Here is a 13,931-nt window from a genome sequence, read left to right as displayed (position 1 = left end):
TAAGGCACTGGTGAGACCTCATCTGGAATACTGTGTGCAGTTCTGGTCTCCCATGTTTAAGAAGGATGAATTCAAACTGGAACAGGTTCAGAGATGGGCTACTAGGATGATCCGAGGAATGGAAAACCTGTCCTATGAAAGGAGACTCAAAGAGCTTGGCTTGTTTAGCCTAACCAAAAGAAAGTTGAGGGGGGATATGCTTGCTCTTTATAAATATATCAGAGGGATTAATATTAGGGAGGGAGAGGAATTATTTAAGCTTAGTACCAATGTGGACACAAGAACAAATGGGTATAAACTGCACACTAGGAAGTTTAGACTCGAAATTAGACGAAGGTTTCTAACCATTAGAGAAGTGAAGTTCTGGAACAGCCTTCCAAGGGGAGTAGTGGGGCAAAAGACATATCTGGTTTTAAGACTAAGCTTGATAAGTTTATGGAAGGGATGGTATGATGGGATAGCCTAATTTTGGCAATTAATTTTGGCAATTGAGCTTTGATTATCAGCAGGTAAGTATGCCCAGTGGTCTGTGATGGGATGTTATATGGGATGGGATCTGAGTTACTGCAGAGAATTCTTTCCTGGGTGCTGGCTGGTGAGTCTTGCCCACATGCTCAGGGTTTAGCTGATTGCCATATTTGGGGTCGGGAAGGAATTTTCCTCCGGGGCAGATTGGCAGAGGCCCTGGAGGTTTTTCACCTTCCTTTGCAGCGTGGGGCATGGGTCACTTGCTAGAGGATTCTCTGCAGCTTGAGGTCTTCAAACCACAATTTGAAGACTTCAGTAACTCAGACATAGGTTAGGGGTTTGTTATAGAAGTGGATGGGTAGGATTCTGTGGCCTGCTTTGTGCAGGAGGTCAGACTAAATGATCATAATGGTCCCTTCTGACCTTAAAGTCTATGAGTCTATGAGTTAGTTAAGATGGAATGGTCTTAATTTTTGGTCAGTAATTCATTTAACTCCATGGGGATTCGTGGATTTTAATTTCACATTTTATTTTAAGTGGTAAGAGACTCAGCCTTATTGTCAGGGATTTCAGTGCAGCACAATGGGGCCCCAATCTCAGTCAGAATCTTTAGGTATAATACAAATAAGAAACAACAACAAAGATCTACTTAGTAATATCAAAATTTCTATAAGAAATTTTAGAACTGATATCACAGAGATTCAGTGTTACTTCTGATTTTTCAATCAGTTCCCCAGAGACAGCAATACCTTGACCTTAAATTTAGGTAATTATAATTAAAGATCTCATACTCCATTCAAAAGCATCTGCAGCTCTCTCTCTCTCTCTCTCTCTCTCTCTCTCGTCTAAAACCATTATTCTGCATGTAGTTCCTTTTTTGCTCTCAGCTTTTTTGGACCACTTCCAAGATTTGGTTGGTGGTTATTTAAACTCTTTCTCTGTGTTCTGGTATTTTGTGCTTTGCCTCCTCTGATTCATGGATTATTCCACTTTCAGTGAGATATTTTCGATACCCATTCACAGCCATTCCTCATCCCACATATTGTAAATATAATGCCCATCTAATCAATCCTTACTTCTATATCTCAGAATAAAACCATCCTTTCCTTATTAAGTTGAGCAAATTAGTCAAATGAATGTTTTCTAAAACTTGCTGCCTTTTTTGGTCCTTTGGCTCTCAGCCTGTCTCTCTCCTCCACCCCCTTTATAGTCCTTTGAATTGCAAACAGTATCAATTTAGATCAATTAGTGTTTATGGGGATATTTTGGCCTTCCTGATTTGACCATAATAATTTAGTTATATAGACCACAATGACTGTGCAGGGAGCATCCCTTCCCAGAAAAGCAGGGTCAAGGGTGGCATATAACTAATAAATAATGGTTTCTGACCATCCCCCCTCTAAATCTGAGCTCGATTGATTTTATTTTCATAAGAATGGCAATCATATAAGAGGAAACGTGGTATAGTTAAAACAACCAGGGTTTTATATATTACAACTTCTACAACAGACTTGCTGTATAACACTGGGTAATTTACTACTTAGCAGCTCTGTGCCTTAGTTTACCAGTCAATACAAAGGCTAAGAAATGGTCCACTTCAAAGAGGTATTGCAAGTCTCTGTTTATTAACTGATGTTTGTGAACCCCTGAGATCCTCAAATGAAAAGCACAAAATGTTATAATGCAATCAAGAATAATTATGATGAATTGCAAAATGCCATTATTTGTAGCTTCCATATAAAACAAACGTGAGGACAATGGTTTGATTCTGCTCTCACTTACACCAGTTTAAGGCCCCAGTTCTGTAAAGGCACTTAAGCGTGTATCTAACTTTAAGTACATGCAGGGCTGCCCGAGGGGGGGAGGGCAAATGGGGCAATTTGCCCCAGGCCCTGGGCCCCTGCGGGGCCCCCATGAGAATATAGCATTCGATAGTATTGCAACTTTTTTTTATGGAAGGGGCCCCCGAAATTGCTTTGCCCCAGGTCCCCTGAATCCTCTGGGTGGCCCTGAGTTCATGAGTAGTCCCACTGAAGTCTGAGACACAGCACACATGCTTAAAATCAGGAACGTGCTTAGGTACCTTTCTGAACTGGAATTGAGTCAGGAGTAACTCCAGTAAAGTCAGTGGCATTACTTCATAGTAGAAATAGAATCGGGATCAGGCACACCAGACAGATTCCAGATTCCTCTCCCGCTTTCAAAATGAGTTTTTAATAAGAAATCCCATACTTTAATAAATTGCTCTCTTTGAGTCATCGTAGAGTATTCATGAATTCAATACAGTCTGCAGAGCTGCATCTGTTACTCTATGGAGTCTCCAGCACAAATCCCATTCTGGTGAAGTCTTACTACTGTCCTAATAGAGCAAATGGCTACAGACAGAATTCTTTCTAGTGTGTATGTGATATATATGCAATTAAATTCCGGTTACAGTGAAGAATCACTGTCATCAGAGATTATTTTAATAGATGTACAGTGGTACTCTAAACTAAGTCTTCACCATCTGTTCATCTTAATTATAAATGCAAACACAACATATCTTACATTAGCATCAGAACATAGTGAAATATCAGCGATTGAAATGCCCATACATACTCTTTGTACAATACTGAGTGCATCTGTGCTATTTTTCCTCTCTCTCCCACCCACCAACACAAATTGGAACAGGGGAAGGAAAGTGCTTATTCCTCACAGATAATTTCCTGACATGGTTGAATATTTTCCTGGCAAACAAGGATTAATTATAGAGAATTTTAATACATTATGCCTCAGAACACTTTCTAAAAGTATGCAGTGTAATAGGATTGCCACTTAATTTTAGCTCTTTTTAGTTGTCTTAGTTTTTTCCCTGTTCAGCCGGTAAAAGCTGTGAGAAACAGAAAATTCACTCTAATCCTAATAAATCACTAGCTTGCAGGTAAAAAATAGTAGAAATAAACTTGAGCTTTTCTTTTTATAACTGAAATTTAAAAGAGACACACATTGCAGACAAATAAAAGGTAAACACTTGATTGGGAAAGTTTACGGATATCCATACATTTCCTTTTTTATGCAGCTCTCTATGTTTTGCAGACTCATTATTGGGAAGACAATAAAACATGTCAGATCATGGTCTAGCATCTAGATGGTGGAGGTATGGATTCACGATCTCCTTCAATTTCATAGTTATACTATTAGGTGTTAGATTCTCACAGTTTATATTGGGGCTGTAGCATCACTATAGTTGACACTGAGACTAGTTTACTGTTTAACAGCCCATTTCTCTATATGGTCTAAAATCCACATGTTGACTCAGATCATCTTGAAAACTGCTGTGTCTCATGGGGATCCAGGGTAGGATTAGTGAGCCAAACTTGAGGCTGCTTGAGCAAGGGGATTTGGAGATACAGCCCCCTCCCCCTCATAACGTGAAACCAAAGCAAAACAAGTCATTGTGATTCTCACCAATGCTAGCATGATCAAAGGGGTTGTTGAGCATTAGGAAATGCACCCATAAAACATAACTTTATTCCAAGGACCAGTGTAAGGTGCTATTGACTATTTCAGCATCTGGATAGTCATCGGTCAAAACAGGAAAAATAAAACAGACAAAACAAATTTCAACTTTCTACAATAATTCCATCCAATCAACACAAACCAAGTGATTACCCCTATCAATTTCACTTCTCAAAGAGCAGTTGTTCCTGTGAAAATGGGTTCTGACGGAAACGTCAGACAGTAGAAAAATCTTAGACACATGGTCCTTTTTAAAGCAAATCTCCAATGATATTCCTCCACCCCAAACTGCTATGGGGGAAAAAAGCGTTAAGGAGCATACAAACTAAAATAAACCCTTAGAAATAATATTCTAACCCCAAAAGAGAGAATTTTTCTATATCATTTTAATTTCTGTTAAAATGAAAATCCTGGTGTAATGTTAATTGTCATGTTTCTACTGCCCCAGCATAATATTACTGTGCTACCACAGGTCTGGGTAGAGTTTGTGGTGCAAATCTGGGCTCATTTGATCAAAGGTCCAATATATGCCTGCCCATATAATGACCTGCTTTTAATTTTCAAAATGCTCTAAAATCCAAGTGCATAGTGAGATTATGTTGACTATTGGTATGCCTGTCTCTCTTGGTGCAGGCATTCCTCAAATGTAGCACCTTGCAATAAGGAGCTGATTTTAATATTCAAATTGCTCTAAAACCTATGTGCCTACCAAAACTGTCTTGAAAACTGATATTTGACAACAGGGGCTGGCACAGACTTTGGGAGAGTCGAAGGAGAATGCCCACTGAGGTGAATGGGTCATTTCACACCTCTCAGAGGTATTGTGTCAAGCTGTATTCATCTCCATGGGGTTTTCAGATGAATTGAAATGAACGGGCCACTTCACACCTCTACAATGCTATGGAGGGTTGTGCAGAGCCCCTTCTCACTATCCTAGCCCCAAAGGGGAGTACAATGTATGGGGCTACTCTCACTCCCCTGTACTACCGCCAGCTGATAGATGTGCTCCTCACAGCCTGTTAGTTGCCACCTTCCTTTCTCCACAACTTTTACTGGGGGCATGTAAGGACCAGGAGAAGAGCAGAGCTGGTAACTGAGTTAGTGAGATGTTCCCAGGAAGCTTCATTCTGCCTTCAGTTATACCACCACTTCCTCAAGACAAGGAAAACTCACTGCTCAAAAACACCCTTCCAGAATGCTGAATGCACAGATGCTTAACCCACAGAAAATCAGGCAATAAAGAGTCACAGCACACACCCACACTATTCTCTTTGAGTGACATTTTAGAGCTCTCTTCTTCCTAGCGATGGGGCACTGCAGAGACACAGCATATGGATAAAGTAAAAGAAACTATCAGACCATGTCCTCACTAAGGGAGAGGTCACCTTTAGGTGGCCTTAGCAAACACCAACTGGCTACCCCTGGCCTCTATTCGACCACTTCACTTAACATGCACTAACCCCCCAAAATTGCCTGATGGTACCACTCCATGCCCTGAATATAAACCCTACTCTTGGTTCAGCCTGAAACCCAAATTCCAAATGCTGGCCTTCAATCAATCCAGGTTCAGATACCTCATCAGACCACCCTTCGTATCAACATGGGAGAAACAGCGATGTAAATAGGTGACAAATCTAAGTATAAGTATTGCATACAGTAAGTCTAAGCTAAAGTATTTTATGAGACAATCCCTCACCCATTTTTGCCAGTTTTTAGAACTCAGTAATATGCACTTCAAAGAAACGGCTGGTATCAAGTTGTTAAGAAGGCCAAATGAACTCAAACACAGATGTGTAATGTAAGACTGCAGATTAGCCTGCTTGATGTAGGATCATTAAATGTTTTATCACTCACAAGTGTCTATGAGGACAATATAAGGACCAAGCCTCACCCATCTAAAAGAAAGCCTTCAACTACTTAAGCAAAAGTAGGTTTGGAGAGGTATCTCCCAACAACTTTGTACTTTGAAAAACAATGTCATGAAAGCACCACAAATCATTAATAATGACACTTTTTACTCATGAAATGAAAGTGTGTGCACCTTACAGTGCATCATTTTAAATAACAGTATTAAAAGGGAAAAACATTTTGTAATAAACAGCATTTTTGCTGATTGCACATGATTATGCTAAGCAGACTGTTCGACTCGTGTCACAGAGGTGACTTAATAGCTAGCTCCTGTAACTAATCTCCACAGCTGACCTCTCCCCTCTGTTGATGAAGCCTATTCAAATCCTGCTGCCCTTTGCTCATTTTAAGATCTTATAGTTCTGATCATGAATATATTTGTCAATGTTCTTTATTTTAAACCTGTAAAGATTTCTCCGGTGGTCTTCTTAACCTGCATGATTTGAGTTTTATATATTACTTTATAAAGTGCAACAAAAATTAGTTTTCATTGTTGTTATTTTGTACCTGATGCTTACATGTCATTAATTAAAACAAGAAAAGACTCATAGGGTATCTGAGCACCTGTGAGAAGGAACAGTGCTACTATTCTTTACTATGACTTTAAAATAAACGGTGGAAACATCACTCGGAGGTAGGAAATACGATAAGTCATTTCCACCATCTGAATATACATAAACATTAAGAAAAACACTCCCTTGGAAATATCACAAATTAAAAGTTAAAAATCTGTTTTATTAAAATAATCTGAAAGGAAATTGTATTTATGATATATATTTCCACATATATATGCACACACTCCCTGTATAGACACACACATTCATGCCTACTTAAAATCTACTGAATAACAAAACACAAACCCACAGGACAAACATGATGCCAATAGTCAATAAAAAACAACCTGAAAGAGGTTAAAAAGCAACTTAAAAATAATGATATCTGGAACAGGAGATATTCAAAGTTACTATCAGGGTCAAAAAAAAAAGGTGAAGAGAAGAGAAGTAAGCATTCCATACGAGAAATAGGACTGTAATAAATGGATCCCTTAAGGCCTGCAAGCAGGGTGCCACAAGCAAAACACAAATCCCTAGAGGGCAGTACATAATTAACAATTTGAAGATCTAGCCACTGTCACAAAGAAAGACAGGGAAGGCTACCCAAAAAAGTGAACACTCATTTTGCTCTCAGATCAGCTTGCTGATTACCCTATAAGCCTATGCTGATTGTTCCTCAGACTGTGTTTTCCTACTTTCCATCACAAATGTTTTCCTGTATACTGTTTAGTTTTCCAGTAATATGCTGGGATTCTAGACAGGACACAATGACTATAACTAATAAGAGAGAAGCAGTGAAACAAGCATTTCTGAAGGCTGGGGGAGCAGGATGGTGAATTTAAATCATTGTGAATATCAGGAAGATACATTTCAGCCAGATTATAAAAGTCCAGTAAAACTTGAGTAGATGGTGTTTTGTGAAAAGTGAACCATGATGCTATGGAATACATAAATCAGATTTAAGGACCAATTCACTAAAAACTCTGACTCGTATTCTGGGATCAACAGAATGGTCGTATGAAAGTGAAAAACAAAGGGATGTTTTTGTGCTGTTGTTTCTAGATAAGTAACATACAAACAATATCTGTGCATCTGCTGAAACCCCAAAGGGCATGTAACTCAAAACTGAGATGCACAGTTCAGAGCAGGTTGAGCAGATGAACATGAGGTACAGTTGGTTCATTCAGTCAGGCACTGATCTAGCATTGAGAACCACATGGGTGCACCCACATATAGCCCCATTCACTTCAATAGGTCACCTCTGTGCGACTCTGAGTTGCACCAGTGTAATTTGCAATGCAAAATCTGGGCCAAATATGGTATGGATACATTCAAAAGGGAGATATATTTTAAAAAGGTGATGAGAGGAAAATACTGAAGGTCAACTGTATTGATCATATCTGCTTATTTTCTAGGCCCTTGGGAATGTCAAACCTACAGTAATTCTGTAGGCCCATACCACATATGGGGCCAAGTTAACCCCTAGAATAACTCTACTAAATTCAATACAGTTGCACTAGAAATAAACATGGCCTGTTCATTTGTAATTTTTCAGCTACAGATCATTTTGTCCCAACAATAAGTTACAGATGGTAAATAATGTTAATGTCCTTTTATAGTAAAACCATGTTTCTATTTATTACTTTATCTATTGCATACAGAAAACAAGGAAAGGATTACAATTGGCCAGAGCTGAAACATGTGGACATTTATTTCTGTGCCACCATTTTGGTGATGCCTAGGGACAATGTATCTAATAATTTCAGAACAACCATCATCAGTTTGTCGTCCAAACATTGCTTAGATAGCACTGAGTCATCAATAAAAAGGTGCTATGTTGCCATGAAGATCACTGCACCACCCCTGAAACTCCACATAAAAATGTATGAAGATGACAAATCTTCACAGGCATGAGAATCCAGGCTAAAACAGACATGTAGATGAATACAAATTTTTCACGTGGCATACTCTATTCTTGTTTTTACATGGGGAAGTATGGACACTAAAGGCATGCATAAATCCAGTGCAGAACACATTGATTAAAAAACCACAATAGTACTTTGACTATCATATGCTAATACAAAACTACTCAACATAGTTAAGTCTCAGACAGACTGTGAAGAGCTACAAACGGATCTCTCAACAATGGGTGATTGGGCAACAAAATAGCAGATGAAATTCAGTGTTGATAAATGCAAAGTGATGCACATTGGAAAACATAATCCCAACTATACATATAAAATGATGAGGTCTAAATTAGCTGTTACCACTCAAGAAAGAGATCTTGGAGTCATTGTGGATAGTTCTCTGAAAACATCCACTCAATGTGCAGCGGCAGTCAAAAAAGCTAACAGAATGTTGGGAATCATTAAGAAAGGGATAGATAATAAGACAGAAAATATCATATTGCCTCTATATAAATCCATGGTACATCCACACCTTGAATACTGCATGAAGATGTGGTTGCCCCATCTCAAAAAAGATAATTGGAATTGGAAAAGGTTCCGAAAAGGGCAACAAAAACTATTAGGGGTATGGAACAGCTTCTGTATGAGGAGAGATTAATAAGACTGGAACTTTTCAGCTTTGAAAAGAGACTATTAAGGGGGGATATGATTGAGGACTATAAAATCATAACTGGTGTGGAGAAAGTAAATAAGAAAGTATTATTTACTCCTTCTCATCACACAGAACTAAGGATCACCAAATGAAATTAATAAGCAGCAGGTTTAAAACAAACAAAAGTAAGTATTTCTTCATACAACGCACAGTCAACCTATGGAATTCTTTGCCAGACGATGTTGGAATATTCATTCCCCAAGGATGAAATACTGAAAGAGAAAACCACCACCTACCACCTCCTTCTTAGACATACAGGAGTAAGTTTCTCGATTGCAAGATTCTGCTGATGAGAACAGTAACAAATCTTTTTTCTGTAGCTTCAGTTTCTGATATCTGAACTCTATTACATAATATTCTTTAATTACTTATATTTTATTATATATAATAAAAGTTAAACTTATTTTTATTTTTGTAATTATGTACATATTCTTAGTTACTTAGAGCCTTCTTTGGAGCCCTTCTACTCTTTTATAGAAATAAGCATTTAGGAAATTGGCAATAACATCATAGTTTTGACTATGTATTTTCTGAAGATTATAAATTTTATATTTTAATCTGTCAGTCACAAAGGGGTAAAGCCCCTTTTATTTTCAATGAACTACAGAAATATGAAATAAAGTTATCCACTGATTTATAGTTTTATATACACACACACACGCTTGAGGCTAAATTACTCTGTAATACAAGTCCACTGACTTCCAGCTAGTAAATTTGTCCCTTAGTCAAGATGTTATGGCTACAGGCCAATATGAACAATTGCCACAGTTAGGTCACAAATAAAAGCTGGCCACAGTTAAGCTTAAGATATTATGAGCGCTTTAGTGATTTAGTCCATGCTAAACTGGGTGAATTTACCTTGCCTAATTTCTAATCCTCTCAAACATAGAGTTTGACAGTTAAACTCAGAATTAAATGATATTTTGGTTTGTGATTCCTTAGCAGATACTGTGAGATGAAAGACAAGAAAGGATACAGAAAACAATTCACATAAAAAAATGTACACAGTGTGACATATCCCCTGTTTCAGGTGCTTTGCACCACTCGGTACAAAGCAGCCAGAAAGTTATCTTCACAAACTATTGGATGTTCCCTCTGGTAAGGGGGAAACCAGTCAATACATATCTAGGCTCACAACATACAACTTTACATTACTGATGGGGAGAGGCACAACCCACAATCACGAGTTGAGGGCTTCCATCGCTATGCACAGACATGTACACACACATAAAATAATCTGTTATTCGTTGCTCATGTACGGAAAGTAATCTCCCATCATTGGCTGACAGAAAGTGGGTAATTCTATGAATGTTGTGAAATAAAAACAGTATGTCAAAAGAAATTAAAACTTTTACCCTGAGATCATGAATAGCATTGCCTTTAGCAAGAGCTGTTTGGAAAACTGCCAGGGAGCTGAGAAAGGCTGCTAAGCAGCATCAACTTTGCTTGCCCTTACCTCCAACTCCAATTATGGGGCCTCAAGAATGCAGCTGACATGACACCTATGGAAATGAGATTAAATTATAGTGTTTTTATTTTTGCTTGGTAGATTACATATGATGGAAATGTCTGCTATCAAAGTTTATGGGCTAGAAAATGTTAGTGTGATTTTCACAGATAGGTCCAAGCTGCAAAGTTCCAGTCTGGATCACCATCCACCTAATATTTGGGGGTGGGACTTGGATCTGAGGTTTTTGCTTTGGGCCCACCTCTGCTAATTAAATTATTCCTATTATTTTTTATCTAATACTTGTGAAAGCTCCCATGTAGTGTAAATCCCTTAATTTATTCACAGAACAGATGTGTGATGTCATGGGCTGGATTACTGCAGGCATCATCACAAAGCCCTCCCATGTGCCTAAACTCTAACCTGGAGAGAATACCTCAAAATACTCCTGTCCCTATGTATACCTCTGTCTTTTCTGCTGGGACTACCAGCTAGTGCCAGTGGTAATCTGTAGGATGTGGACACCTATCTACTAGGAACTGGACTTTGACCTTCTTCAAATACAACCAGCAGATGGCAGTCACTTTTGGTCACTATTGTCACTGACTGCATTCAAACTGGTGAAGTAGATATGAACGGGTCAATATATTCCCCAATTGCCTGTTCCTGTAATTTCCATGTTGAAAAACGTTGAACAAAAACATCATTTAAGATTGTCAAGACAAAACCAACTATGTATAGCAGTAAAAGGCTAAAGCCTCTATCGTGTGGCTTAATTACATTCCCACTTGAGTAAAATATAGAGTTCTTTTAGCTACCATAATTGATGAGGTTCTACTCTATTAACAGTGAAGTAGCACAAGAAACTTACGCTATCTCAGGCTACGTGACATCTGGTCTCAGGCGCAGTTCAGCCTCTACATGCACTGCTTCCTGTCAGAGTAATTAAGTACATTTTTCTTGATTAGCAAAATCCAAACAAGATGAAGAGTTAATATGCTTTCTGCTCTGGGTCCAGGTGGAAAAAGAATTTTTACATTCCTTTGGGGATCCTCCACCATTGACTTGTATTTCTAGTTTTGTCTCAAGGTGAATCTAATGTCATTCCTGAGAATGGAACATATTGTTCACAATTCACAGGTATCTTTGAGAGGCCTTTTTGCTGTGCCAAGGGATACAGACCCCCATTTTAGGCTTCCAGGATGTGGGGAGGGGAGCGAGGGCAGGGATTCCAAAAACCAGCAAACAGAAATATTTTCTTATTTTATATTATAGTTTAGTGAAAGGGGGAGGGAGGATTTGGTAGGGGGTGGGGACTTAAATTTCACCTATAATGTCGTGAGCTCAAAAACACTGGCATTGTACAAATATATGAGAACCAGAAGGTGAAACACCATATACAAAGCAAAACTGACCCATGTAGTTTTACTATTTAAGCTAAATGGAATGCAAAAAGTGAACAAACTGCAAAATCAGTGAACGCTTAATTTTAATAATGGATCCTGCAAATCTTAGCTCATGCGAGTAATCCTGACTTACAGATACAGTGAGTGTATAGCACATGTTTGGGCTAAAATAAATGTAAAAGAATTAAATAAACCTAATAAAACAGAAGACAATGGAGTTAAACCAGAGCTAAATTTGGCTCCCTAGGTGCAAAACTTAGATCTGTATTAAAAATGGCCTGTATAATAATTTTATCAATAAACGATCAGCTTACAAAACATGCAAGAGATGCCCCAGAAAATCCCCCCAAAGGGTTTTAAAATGTAAATCTTACTTTAGTTCCCTTCCTCCTACCCCTCTTTTTTAGCCTTTGCAAAGTCTAGACACACTGGATCAATACCTCCTGTTGTAGATGACCTCCTGGCATGGACTAAACAGGAGATGTCATATTCACCACAGAACCCCACTTCAGACTGGAGTGAGCCTGGGGAGTTAATTAAGCCTGTTTCCTAGAGTACCGTGCAGATTTCTAAAGTGGTTTTTAAATAGCCTTTATTTCATTCCCACATAGAAATGTAAAATGTTTGAAATCAATATAATATTGTAATAACGAGTCTTAAAATATCGTAATGGGTAAAGCTACAGTCTGCCTCAGGGCTGTACGGTGGATTTGATGTGATCAGCAGCATGCTTGGTGGGTCACATTGCGAGGAAGCCAACAATTCACATTGGGTCGAGGTTTCTTGGAACCTTTAAAAGTAAAAATTGTTACATTTTATTTTAAAACAGTGCTAAATGCCTGACTTAGTCTGGTCACTTGGGGCACTCAGCACACTGCTCTAAAGATATGTGAGGTTATTTTTAATACCCTTGCAGGTCACCTTTAAACGAATTTGCACTTCAGTGATTATCTTTGTTAGAGCACACATTATACCAACGGAAAGTAAGGAAACTTACATGTGCTGTATAGCATCCTCAAAAAGAACAAGATTCATTGCAGCATGAAGCTCATTGTAGTGCTCTAATGAATCTGTTAAAATTCTGGTCAGCTTCTCCCAATCAGATACTGGAAAGTAACAAGGTTCTCCAACACCATGGGCAAAGTGGCAGTAAATTAGTGGCTTATGGATAAATACGTGCTCATCAACACCCTGATGGTAACAATATAGAGATATAAACAAGCATTCACACAGCATATTAACCCCTTATCACATTTTTTCTCCTAATTTTAATGTTTTGAGTGAATTGTTAGTGCTTGTGAAAGCTGCTGAATTGACATCTTTGGAAGCTGAAATCCTCTACCCACCAAACAGATACAGCACACACAGTGGCAATTTACATTTCCCCATCATTCCCTGCCAACAAGCCACAACCGTAATCTGGAGGGACTCCTTCCAGAAGTTTCGTTTTCATGGTAATTTGGTCTTTGTCTTCTCTGATGAGCCTACCAACAAGGGTGCCAGTTAATGACAATCGTGTGACAGTTTTGTACTGACAATTGTTCAGGAGGAAATGATTTAAACACAACCAGATCATTTCACTGAGGCTGCTAGTCAAAAAGCGTATTTTATATATATATTTCATGTAGTTTCTATCATTAGTTTTACCCACTTACAAATACCATAAAGCTCTTATTTTTCATTGCAGCATTCACCATGAGGTTGTAATATACAAGTAGCTGATCAGAATGGAAGGTAAACAATCTCATTTCAAAGGAGAAACTGGAATAATTATGTTTCCAATATAACAGTGGGTATTTAATACTATCCTTCTCATAATATTCAGATCATGTCCAGTTAGGCTTATGAATACATAGAAACAAGAAAAAGGAACCTGTAATATAGTGAGCCACAGAGCTGTCAGGTATATTCTTATTTAATATCATGAATCCCGTTTTAACTATCCTAAATTTTGGGAAAATGGGAGGTAATACGGCATGAAACAGCATAGAAGCACTCACTCGTATTACTCATAGGTATCATATATATTGA

General features: G+C 38.3%; 1 protein-coding gene and 1 pseudogene across 1 annotated transcript in view; one reads left to right on the top strand and one right to left on the bottom strand.

The window, feature by feature from the left end:
• MAP3K20 (mitogen-activated protein kinase kinase kinase 20) overlaps nt 1-13,931 on the top strand; it is a 564,831-nt gene that overhangs the window by 290,376 nt on the left and 260,524 nt on the right. The gene's annotated exons all lie outside the window — the stretch shown is intronic.
• LOC127030193 (dynein axonemal heavy chain 11-like) overlaps nt 1-13,931 on the bottom strand; it is a 243,483-nt pseudogene that overhangs the window by 89,088 nt on the left and 140,464 nt on the right.

This window comes from Gopherus flavomarginatus, chromosome 10 (genome assembly GCF_025201925.1).
Source record: "Gopherus flavomarginatus isolate rGopFla2 chromosome 10, rGopFla2.mat.asm, whole genome shotgun sequence".
NCBI classification, from domain to species: Eukaryota; Metazoa; Chordata; order Testudines; family Testudinidae; genus Gopherus; species Gopherus flavomarginatus.
This window is presented reverse-complemented; position numbering and strand designations above follow the sequence as displayed.